This window comes from Haemaphysalis longicornis, unplaced genomic scaffold (genome assembly GCF_048455015.1).
Source record: "Haemaphysalis longicornis isolate Haplotype H1 unplaced genomic scaffold, Haemaphysalis longicornis Haplotype H1 scaffold_6, whole genome shotgun sequence".
NCBI lineage: Eukaryota > Metazoa > Arthropoda > Arachnida > Ixodida > Ixodidae > Haemaphysalis > Haemaphysalis longicornis.
The window spans coordinates 90,413,989-90,424,650 of NW_027526407.1; positions in this window are offsets into that span (position 1 = coordinate 90,413,989).

Consider the following 10,662-nt stretch of genomic DNA (forward strand, 5'->3'; position numbering starts at 1 on the left):
TATTAAGTGAGAAAGTAAATTTTATATTGAGCACTCACCAGGGCCACTGAAGGCGGGCCTAAGTTCGCTTCATTGCAACGACGGTCCTGCGCCAGCGGAGAGGTGCTGGTGCAGCGCAGGGGGATATACCGCATGTTTTGTTGGTTTCATAAGTTGCAGTAAGGGCTAAAGATGCACGTAGAATCACATTTACGAAGCCTATAGGCTTCGTAAATGTGATTCTACATGCATCTTCAGGCCTTCAGAAGTGCCACATCCCCACGGTGTTATTCTTTTTAAAGCCAAGCTTTAGTGTTCTCACGAATAGCATCTGTAACGCGAAAGCGCCCTGCAGGAAGTCAAGGTTTCTACAACGATGATGATGAATCATCATGACTGAAGTGAAGACAAAGAACGTTTCAGTAGCCGGAATCGATACTGGGTATCTGTCAGTATGTAGCCGGCGCCTATACAATTGCTCCATTTAAACTTGTTCAAAACTCAGTCCAAATTCAGAAAACAACCTAAGAATCCGTCATGAGAAGGCTTCGCGGTGAACCGTCGTCGTCGTTACGCGGAGGGGTGCACGATTGTTTGTAGTTGTGGCACTTAGTTCTTTGAATTCCTAGGGTATAGAGAACTGGTTTGGGGTATACGGTTTTTGCAAATAAGCTATGCTGCACGATTCGAAGGGGCAGGCGAGCGAAGCTATGCGGATCACAAGCAATGACTTACTTTGCGCGGAAAAAAGGACAGAATACGCATTCCCCAAAGGCAATCGACCTTTTTAAATCTGAGATGGGTGTACACTGAAGCGAAGAAAATCTGCACTCTAGAGCACGAATTAGCTTCGATTCGCAGCTCTTGGTGCGCCGCACTGCATTTTTGCCCGCGGTGGTTGCACCCACGCAGCTCGCACGTGCAGTGCACATGCGAACTGCGTGGTTTATGGCTACGGAAGAACTGATGTCCGTAATTGTATGCAACATTGACCATGAGGGCTGCATGTACAGAAGTTGCATGGCCTGTCTAGGCAAAGATGCCCATCTGAGCATTTTGGAGAACACACTATATATGGGCAAAGTTGAAGACCTCCATTTTGTACACCGTCTCTCAGGTGTTCTCTTCAGACACCAGAAAATAATTTTAAATTCTGCGAAATTTTCAGGCAAGTCTGTAGCGGCTGTAGAAAATCTAAAGATGTACCACTTCCTCTCAAGCAGCAAGTACCTGCAAGAGTCAAAACGGACCCTAAAGATGTGGAGATGATTCTTTTTTTAGCACTTCGCCTACAATTTTACCCCCTTGTGCAAGGTGCTCCACACTCGCACCACTAGAATAAATGATCAAGCCACGATACACCTCCCTTGTGGCGCGAATTGTTCAGAAGAGACTGTAGGCCTCTGTACTAAATCGCTTGTCGTCATTTCTGATTGTATTGACCGAGCACACGACAGCGGCAGTTGATATTTTTAAAGGTGATGAGTAAAAAGATTTGAAAAGAATTTCCCTACTGCGAAAAAAATGTACTATTTTGGAAACGTAGCATGATCAAAGTGCAAGAAAAAAGTTTATTTTGAGGTGCCATAAAAATTACTTTATTTTTTTTTGCTGAGTGGAACTTTCTGCAACGTCACCTAAGTAAAGGCGGCAGAACCATTTGGCGATTTGTCGCCAGCTACCTTACCAGAGGCAATTACTTACACCCTATCTTCTTTATGCATTGGGGAAAGAAATAATGAAGGTATATTTCTGCTCTTAGTTCATAAATAATGGTTGTGAGGATAGAGAGAGTCTCTCAAAAAGGTTTCATTCGACAATTCTTGGGGGAGAAGCAGCTAGCAGCTGAGCGTGTCCGATGGCGCGGCGGGAGTGTAGCCACTGCGCTCGCCTGAGCTTTACTCGGAACACGTTAAAAACGGCAATAGCTCATGTAGGTACTATTGCGCCTAAGCGACAAAGCCGGATGTCAACAAGTGGGCGCATTTTGAAAGGAGATTGTAATGAATGCGTTATATCGACTGTCTTTTCTCAAGCAGTTTGTTTGTCGTCGCTGCAGTCATTTACAAGCATATTAAGTACACTCTTAAGAAAAGGTCGGGGCATTCACTAATGGAACACTAACAAGTTACTTCTCCCAGTATACACTAGGCTATTAGTAACTGCAGGTAGTAAATTTAGTACTAGATAGGGTTACTAACTGAAGTAGGCAGTAAGTACCACTACCTCCCCGAGTGAAGTCCTAGCGATAACACTCTTCTGAGCTACATGCGTTTACTAACTGGCCATGCATAACTTAGTCATAAGCACGACCTTAATCTAGTGCATACTACTGTCTACACTCAGTTAATTTACTAACCATGCAGTTGTCAGTGGCTGAGGCTACGTACAAAACCTCGGGGTAGTACGGTTTGTAAGGAGTTAGTACTACGGCCGTTACTACCTTTTTACGACCTTTGTATTAGGAGTGTAACATAATCAAGGAAACGATTCACGGCATGTTTCAAATATTCTCAGTAATGCGCTACTTGCACCGTGCGGAGCAACACCTGGCTGCGCTTATACTGACTTCCGTTGCCGTTCTTAACTTTTACCCGAGTATAGTGAACGTTATGATTCTAAGCATGGCTGACAGTCATATCTCACTTATGATGCTGCCGACAATGATAGCCGACCGGCCTTAACTTCGGTAGACAAGCACGTTGTTGCGGGAACCAAAACCGAAACTTGTTAGTACTCCCCATGTAGCCTCATACACATGATCTTGGGGTGCGCACACAACCTAGCCCTCCCTCCTTTACCCACTTCCCTTCCCCTTCCTGAGCTGTGGGAGAACCTGACGACCAGCGCCAGCTTGGATGCACAGCAACTCCTGGTGTCCTGGGCTGAGACAGCAAGGTCGTCCCATGGTCTCCTGGACTGAGGAGCCACTCCCACATCACCTGGCTCACAATAAAGTTTTTCCTCCTCCTCCCTCCAGAAATAAACTGCATTTCGGCACAGGTGCTCTTAGTAAACATTATCAAAATTTTTTTTTAGAAAATAACATTGACGAAAAGTCAAGTCCGTATAGATGACGTTTAGAACCTTGGGCATCATCCATGAACATCGGAAGAGGTATCCTCGCTAGTGGTGTAGTTTCTACAGCCGCCGCTAATTCCGGATGGCTATTGTTTTATCTTTTGAATTTTATAAAAAAATACTGTTTTATCGACCGCATTAACGATGAGTCTTTGCAATGGAGACACAAACAGAAGTCCGAAGAAGTCACTTCTGGGACCCTATAAAAATACAGAAGTGATTTAAAAATTTTGACAGTACTTGTGCAGATGCTACGGGGTAAATTTCCACTAGTCTGAGTGCGTTTACGTGAACTTTTTGAGTAGAAAAATGAATTGCAATGTGGTGTTCCTTTTGCATGCTCCTTACCATTTTCCGTAACATTTCCTACAAAACTAACTTGTCTTGGCTTACGATGGGACGATGCTTAAAGTTCTAAATCCCATGCTTACGCCATTGTGTTTTTGTCAATGCTACTTTTTCTTTGGGAAAAACTATACTGCTCATAGCATGAATTAAAATTGCAAGAATATACTGTTTGGGATTATTTTTGGAAATTTCAAAGCAGTTTTGGTTTCAGTTCCGCCATGCAATGCGTATGTCTATGGTTTCCGAGGTGATCTGTAATCCCGCATACGTCATTCTTCTGAAATCGTAATGAACCGGTATTGGCATGTTGTTGTCTGCAGAAATATGCCGGGTCAACGTACTTCCGCCGCTTCAAGATAACAGGTATTATTCTATGCAGTGAGAAAGCCCGAGCCGAGGTGGACAACGTAACTGGTGCTCCAGTTCATCGGAGATGGTGAACCGTGCGTCACGTCTTCCGCGCCTACGGATCTCACCTACATGTCTTTTCTCCGTTGTATCCGCCGCGTCGTCAGACCATCAGCCAATTAAACACAGTCGGCGAATAAAAAAAAATTTCCTTACTCTTGGATTCTAACCAACACTATGAATGCCACTGGCTTAGTGCTTCATCAAAGTAGCCAACATGAACGTGTAACGAGGCTGACAAATAACAAACAGATATGCTGAGGCCCACCTCCGTCATAACGGACATAGATCTTTACATGTTGAATTGCAGTACTTTAAGCTCCTAAGCTGAACATTTCTTGAATAACGTTTGGGCAGTAAGCTTTACCTTAGACCGCACAAATAATAAAACCTGCAGCAACTACGTTTCTCGTGTCAGTATTATCGACGGCAATGTGTTGTCGCGTTGAAGACAGGTCTGCCGTTTAACCTATGGGAAGGTTTCATGGTTTGCGATTAAATGTTTAGTTTGTTTCATTTTTTTTATTTCCAAGGAAAGTTTGACATCCAACTCAATGCAGCCATGCAACGAAAACTCTAGTAGTTGCAGAAAAATTTAACCAGGTCCAGAATTCCAATGCGGGGCCACCCTAAAATCGGGGCGGTCGCTCTACAAACTCGGCTAATCAGGAGGCTAGCCGTTTGTAAGGCGAGAATGAATTGATCAACAACTCGAATTGATGAACAGGGGCTAATTCCCCTATTAGGTACATAAATGTGATTTTTTTTCTACTTTTGATTTTCTTTTGATTTTCTGCTGTCATACCCATCGCACAGGCATATGCAGCTTACGGTGAAGCGTCGCATGTCAATTGTATTGTTAAGTTGCGGCGCACAACGATGACGCGAACCATGGGCGATGGTGAAGTGATGCATTTACATGATGGTGCGCAGAACGATGCGATCTATTTACAAGCGGCCATTATCGCTCGAGCAACGAGCCAGTGCCATCTACTGTTTCGTCACCGTCAGCGATGGGTCCCATGGAGCTATGCACCAGCGTACACTTTCGGTTCACGTAACATTACCCCCTTCTCAAAGGTGACCGTCCCGGTCGAGGTACTTGGAAGGGTGCAGTTGTGAGACGAGATGACAATATACAGTGAAGTCCTTGCCGCCGTGGGTGATGGTGAGATTGACGAACATAGGCCCCGGAACAGATGTGCCCGAAGACAGGATAAAGGAATGTCCAAAGCCCCCGTAGACACCCCGGAGAACGGGGCAGGGGAACGGCATCGTCGTCTTGTGTAGTCACGGCTAATCGCGTCTCATCTGGGCTCGGCTGGTCGTGGCTGGGTACACGGGGCTGAGTGAAGAATGGGCGCATTCGTGTCTCAGCGGGGCTGGGGCAGCCAACGCGACCAAAGAGCTTCGAGGCTATGTCTCCAGAAGCCGAGACGGGGTAAGGCTGGGGCCAAGATAGGGGCGAATCCGCACCCTCCACCAAAAGGTTACATGGAGGCAGGAAAATGATGACACCAACCATGGGCGATGGCGAAGTGATGTATTTACAAAATGTTGCCACAGAGCGATGCGATCTATTTCAAGACGCCTTCATCGCTCGAGCAAAGAGCCCGGCCATTTACTGTTTCGTCGTTGTCACCGACATCTCCTATGGAGCTATGCGCCTGCGTCCACTTGCGCTTGCCGTAACAATATGAATGAATATATGTTCGTTAACAAGGGTTATCATCAGCCTGTTCAGGTACGCTGCAGGACGAAGACCTCTCCCATTGGCTTCCAACCGCTCGTGTCCTGCGCTGCTAAACTGCCACCGAATTTCTTGATTTCATGTCTTCTACTTTATCTGGTACGTCTCTGTAGTAAACATCATGTGACCAGGGGTTACGTTGACTGCTGGAGAGTATGGCTAAAGCACGATCACAGATATCGTTTTAAGCCATGGGCGTGTTGCACGGAAAAATCAAAACCATAACTAGTCCGAACTCTCGAAAAATAAAACAGCTATATTGCTACATATAATGTTTTGAATTGCAATAATGTGTTTCCGAAAAAACATCCTTTCAGAAACACAGGTGCACATGCATGGACTGCAAAATCTCGGCCGTCGTCCATGACATCACAAGATGAGATTGCTCCATTTCGCATCACTGCTCCTGTTGTTGCACCCGCCGCAAACCCCGCATGGTATTTTTTTGTTCTTTGGGGCTTTGGATCGTAAACACGGCATTATCGGCTGCATATACGACGCAAACGATATTCAGTTGCACTGGTCTAAGCAATGTAAATACTAACGGAAGGTTAAAAATGTATAAAATCGGTTCGTTACGAATTAGCAACCCACAAACTAGGTTGATCAGAATTCTTCAAATTCAAACTCGTTTTTTCCCCCTTGGCGTGTCCAATGTTCACGTGAGTCTTCATGGGCTCCACTGTCACCAAGCAGCTTAATGATTTTCATGAAATGAAGAAAGTCAGATTGGTGTGACTCTTCGGAGGGGAGCTCAGATTAGCGTAACTGTATTGCTGGCTTTCCAAACATTGCTATTATAAATTCATTTATATAACAATCACCAGCGAAGTCGCCCAGTTTCTAAGGCGTTGCGCAGCTGAGCGCAAAGACGCGGGTAGAATCCCCGGCCGCTGCAGCGCCTTTTAATTGGGGGCGAAAAAAAAAACGCTCATGTGTTGGAGATCTCGGCGCATGTTAAAACCCCCAGGTGGTCACAGTTTTATCCCGAGCCCTCTACTAGGGCGCGCGCCATCGCGTTTGTAGCGTAGGTGCCCTACGTGTCATAAGCATTCAATCCGTCATATAGCAATCCTATTTTGCACTATTTTATCTCCTGAATATGGCCGCTCACTGCATTAATACGGTAGTGCGCTAGGGAAAAAAAGTTTTGACTTGATTCCTGCAACGAAAGTCGCTATTTCAATCAAGTAAATACAAGGCTGCAAAACAATAAAGTAGCATAAGCAAAAATGTCTATGTCGTTCGAAGGTTGCGCACGTCCATTTCATTAGGGCGTCACATTTTGGCCCATTTCCTTCTCGTATCACCTCTGTCCTTAAAGCCTGGGACATTTCACTGGAACAATTCCAGTTTCAGCTGAATTTTAACGCTTCGAGATTGTCATCCTCGGATCACTTTCGCCTTCCGCCCACTTATTACACTATGTCTGCACAACAATGAACAGCAAAAAAGTGGCAGGGCTGGTTTCCGATGCTTCACTGATTCAATTAAATATTCTGCTAACTCTCGAGCTACTTTTTTTCTGCACGTTCATTCCTGTCCAGCTTAACTTGAATCAAGTTTTAGTAGTGCGCCGCTAATTCATTAGCAATGATCATGCGTTCATTTATAAAATACAAGAAAGTTTGCTTTTCTAGCCAACGGGTAATTATCGAAATATGCCTTTCTGACGCCAGTGTTCACGTGTATGTAGTGAAGCGACCACAGTGTGCGTGAGAAACACCACGCTTCGAATTAGACACTGACGAATGGCAGTTCTCAATATAAAATTTTATTTGTTTTCGTGACAAACAATATTGCTAGCACTGATCATAACATCGCCGGACAATACCCTCACGTGGAACAGGTTAGAAAGACGCACAACTGAGTCCTACGTGCATACGACTAACAAAATTGTCACTACGGTCTGGTAAGTTTGATCACGTACAATACTACACCAGTGATTACAACCTATCGCTATCCGCTTTATCTGATTGAGCACAATAAACCTGCCTTGTTGTGGGACCTTTCGTCTCGATGGATCTTTCAATTCGATGGACATTCAGGCTCGATAGGATATTCTGTCTCTGTGGACGTTTCGTCTAGGTGGACATTTATGCTTGATTGGCTCTTCCGTCTCAGTAGATCTTTTGTCTCGGTGGAAATTCAGGCTCGAATGGATCTTACGTCTTAGTGGATCTTGCGTCTCGCCGATCACGGGAGGGATTGGACCTTCCTACTGGGTGGATGTTACGTCTGTTTGGACATTGAGGCCACAAGCGGTAGCGGGATACAACCTTTCGACTGTCAGCGGCGGCAAGCCCGCGGCGGTGCCACTGTTCGTGACGGTTGCAGACAGTGAAAAAAAAAACCACGAAAGCGCTTCAGAATCTTCAATTATGCCAAGCCAGCAGATATGATCTTCCTAAAAGGCCGTAATCACTTCCTGCCGGCAAAAATTCCCACGCGTAGTTTTATCTCTAGTATTTTTTCAAAGAAACAGTGCCTGTGAAGAAGGTAATTGTTTCCGCATGCGTGCGCACTGACCGTGACTGACCGGCTCCAGGTGGAGATGTCTTGTTATGAAAGGCTTCGGCTTGTTTATTTTTTGGAAAACATCTCGGCCACACGGTTTGAAAATGCGGAAATTTACAAAGAAGGAGGGGAAACTGAGCGGTCATGAGAAATACAGTGCGTCACGGTGGACCCAAGGTGTAAGAGGGCACATAAAAAATGAAAGAGAGAGAACAAATGGGGTTAAAGTCGGAGGAGAGCGAAAACTGAAGCCGAGGAAGACGAGGATAAAAGAGATTAAAAGGATAAAAGAGAACCCCGAACGAGACATGGGTGACATTTTGGCGTGTACAAGCAACAGGTGTCCATAAGGCAGTCGCAGAAGGGATATGCAATGTACTGCAGCAGACATTAAGGCCGGATCACGCATATACAGAGAAAAAATGTATATAACGCTGTAGCACACATAGAAAAAGACGAAAAGTGCAACATTATGCTCTGGAAGAGCGTTCGTGGAAGAGCATATGCGTTTGCATACATCAAGAAAGTAACAAAAAAAGAGACAGAAATGAGAAAAGAGGGAGAAAGACGAAAAGGGAAGGGTTTAATGCAACGCTATATCACTTGTTCAGTTCATCGCGATGAAAAGAAAGTATGATGGTAAAAAATATGTATCTTTGTACATATAGGGTACGAGAAATATACAGAAAAGGTACTTTTTTCTTGTAAAATTCTATTCAATTCCATTTTTTCTCAACCCGGGCATAGCGCATGGTAAACACTGCTGTGACAATTGGAGACAATGGTTGTTTGCGCATGAAACAACTGATGTCGTACCATCGCTCATATAGGGCCCGGCGTACAATGCGGTAGTGGTATCCGCGTGTGAAAACTGTAAAACTGTAGCAGTTTTTTATTTCGTGCAATAGAGCGTAAGATTGTGCTTTATTTGAGCGCACGTTATCTATTTATTTTCTGGCCCTACAGAAAACATAGAAACCCGATAATTATAGGCTTACGGAGATACCAGTGGCAGTGCGGATAACGCTAGCTATATTCAATCCGATCGTCTACGTCACCGGCGTTTGTACAGCTACGGCTGCTGTACAGAAAATAAAAGCAACAGATTTCCCATGTTTACGGATCTACAAAGTGAAGTTCAGTCCAGCGCCTATCAGACAGAGTTCCCGAGATTCGAATTCGGGAACAATGGAGCGTTAGTTACGTGTTTTGCATGAATGCAAGCTGATCCATAGTACTCCTGTAGATTATTTTCAATTTCCCAGGGACCTTGTTGCTATTTACATGCAAGAAACTTCAAACAGGGTAATGCACTGCACCTTTGTTTTGCGAGAGTTTTCATTACGGCATAACAGTTATATGTACAACATCATAACTGTGTCACGCAGGAACGTCAGCAGAGACCGGTACTGAGGGCACCCTATCGACCGTGTAGATTAGGGGGTCTCCCAGGATGGAGCCCTGTGCCCCGGCAGTGTCGCAGGCGCGAGGTTTGAAGGGCATGGCAGGTCCACAGAAGGTGGATGTTTCTGCTTCGGCCGCAAGGACCATACAAAAGGCACAGAAGTCCGCAACCGGTGCGTAATAGCGGGATGGCAAAGAGTGGGACACTGCTGGGGATAAGGCCACCCCAACTCGAAGCCTCCACAGCAGGACCTCCTACCAACGAGCCAGCCCACTGGGAAGGTCAGTTCGACGCAGTGGAACTAAAGCACGCGTGGCGCGGCGGAGGTTCTCCTTTTCCACCAGCAGTTCTTCTAGAGCGGACACCGGAAGAAGTGGTGGTGGCCGTAGAAGGTTCTTACGGCGACAGCCGCGATCCGCCGCTATGTGGGCAGTTAGCATGTCCCGGTAAATCCATTAAAAAGCAACAGGGCATGGGTATGTGTCCACAATCGCGTGAATACGTGCTGATATGCTGTTGCTACGCTCAACGCGAAGTAGATCACGTATGGCTCTCGTTGAGTCCGTGTAAATGTCCAGTTTTACGCCGGTAGTCACTCTCGATGCAAGCGCTTGGAAACCATCCCGAATAGCAGTAAGTTCTGCCAACATGATTGGTATAGGGCGGAGGGTCTCGTAGGCGCAGCACTTGTTTACGTTTGGGTGATAGAGACAAGCCAAGCCTGTGGTTACGATGCAGTCGTGTGCCCCGGCGTCCAGCAAAGCTTGCATGACTCATGCATTTGCCCAGTGACGGTCAGGCATTTGCCCAGTGACGGTCATGAAGGAGAGCTGCATCCGGAGGTTGATGAGTGAGAGGTTCAGACAGGTAGCCTTGCCAGAGGCTTGTTGTTGCGGAAGTGCGTGACCACAATCTTACGCAGCCACTCAAGGGCACATGCGAAGCTCTTGTTTCTGAATGTGTTGCGCACTCAGAAATGTGTCACCTTCTCAGTAATGTGCTACAACCACTTCGATTTTGCATGTATACTAGGCGTGTATCTATAACCGACTGTGCTTGCAAGGTTTCGTTCTACAAAGACAGTAGCGGACACACTTTATCAAATGAAGCGAAGCCGTTTGTTAACGTCCCAAAGCTAAAAAAACAAGCACAGATGTTTTTCAGCATATAGCTC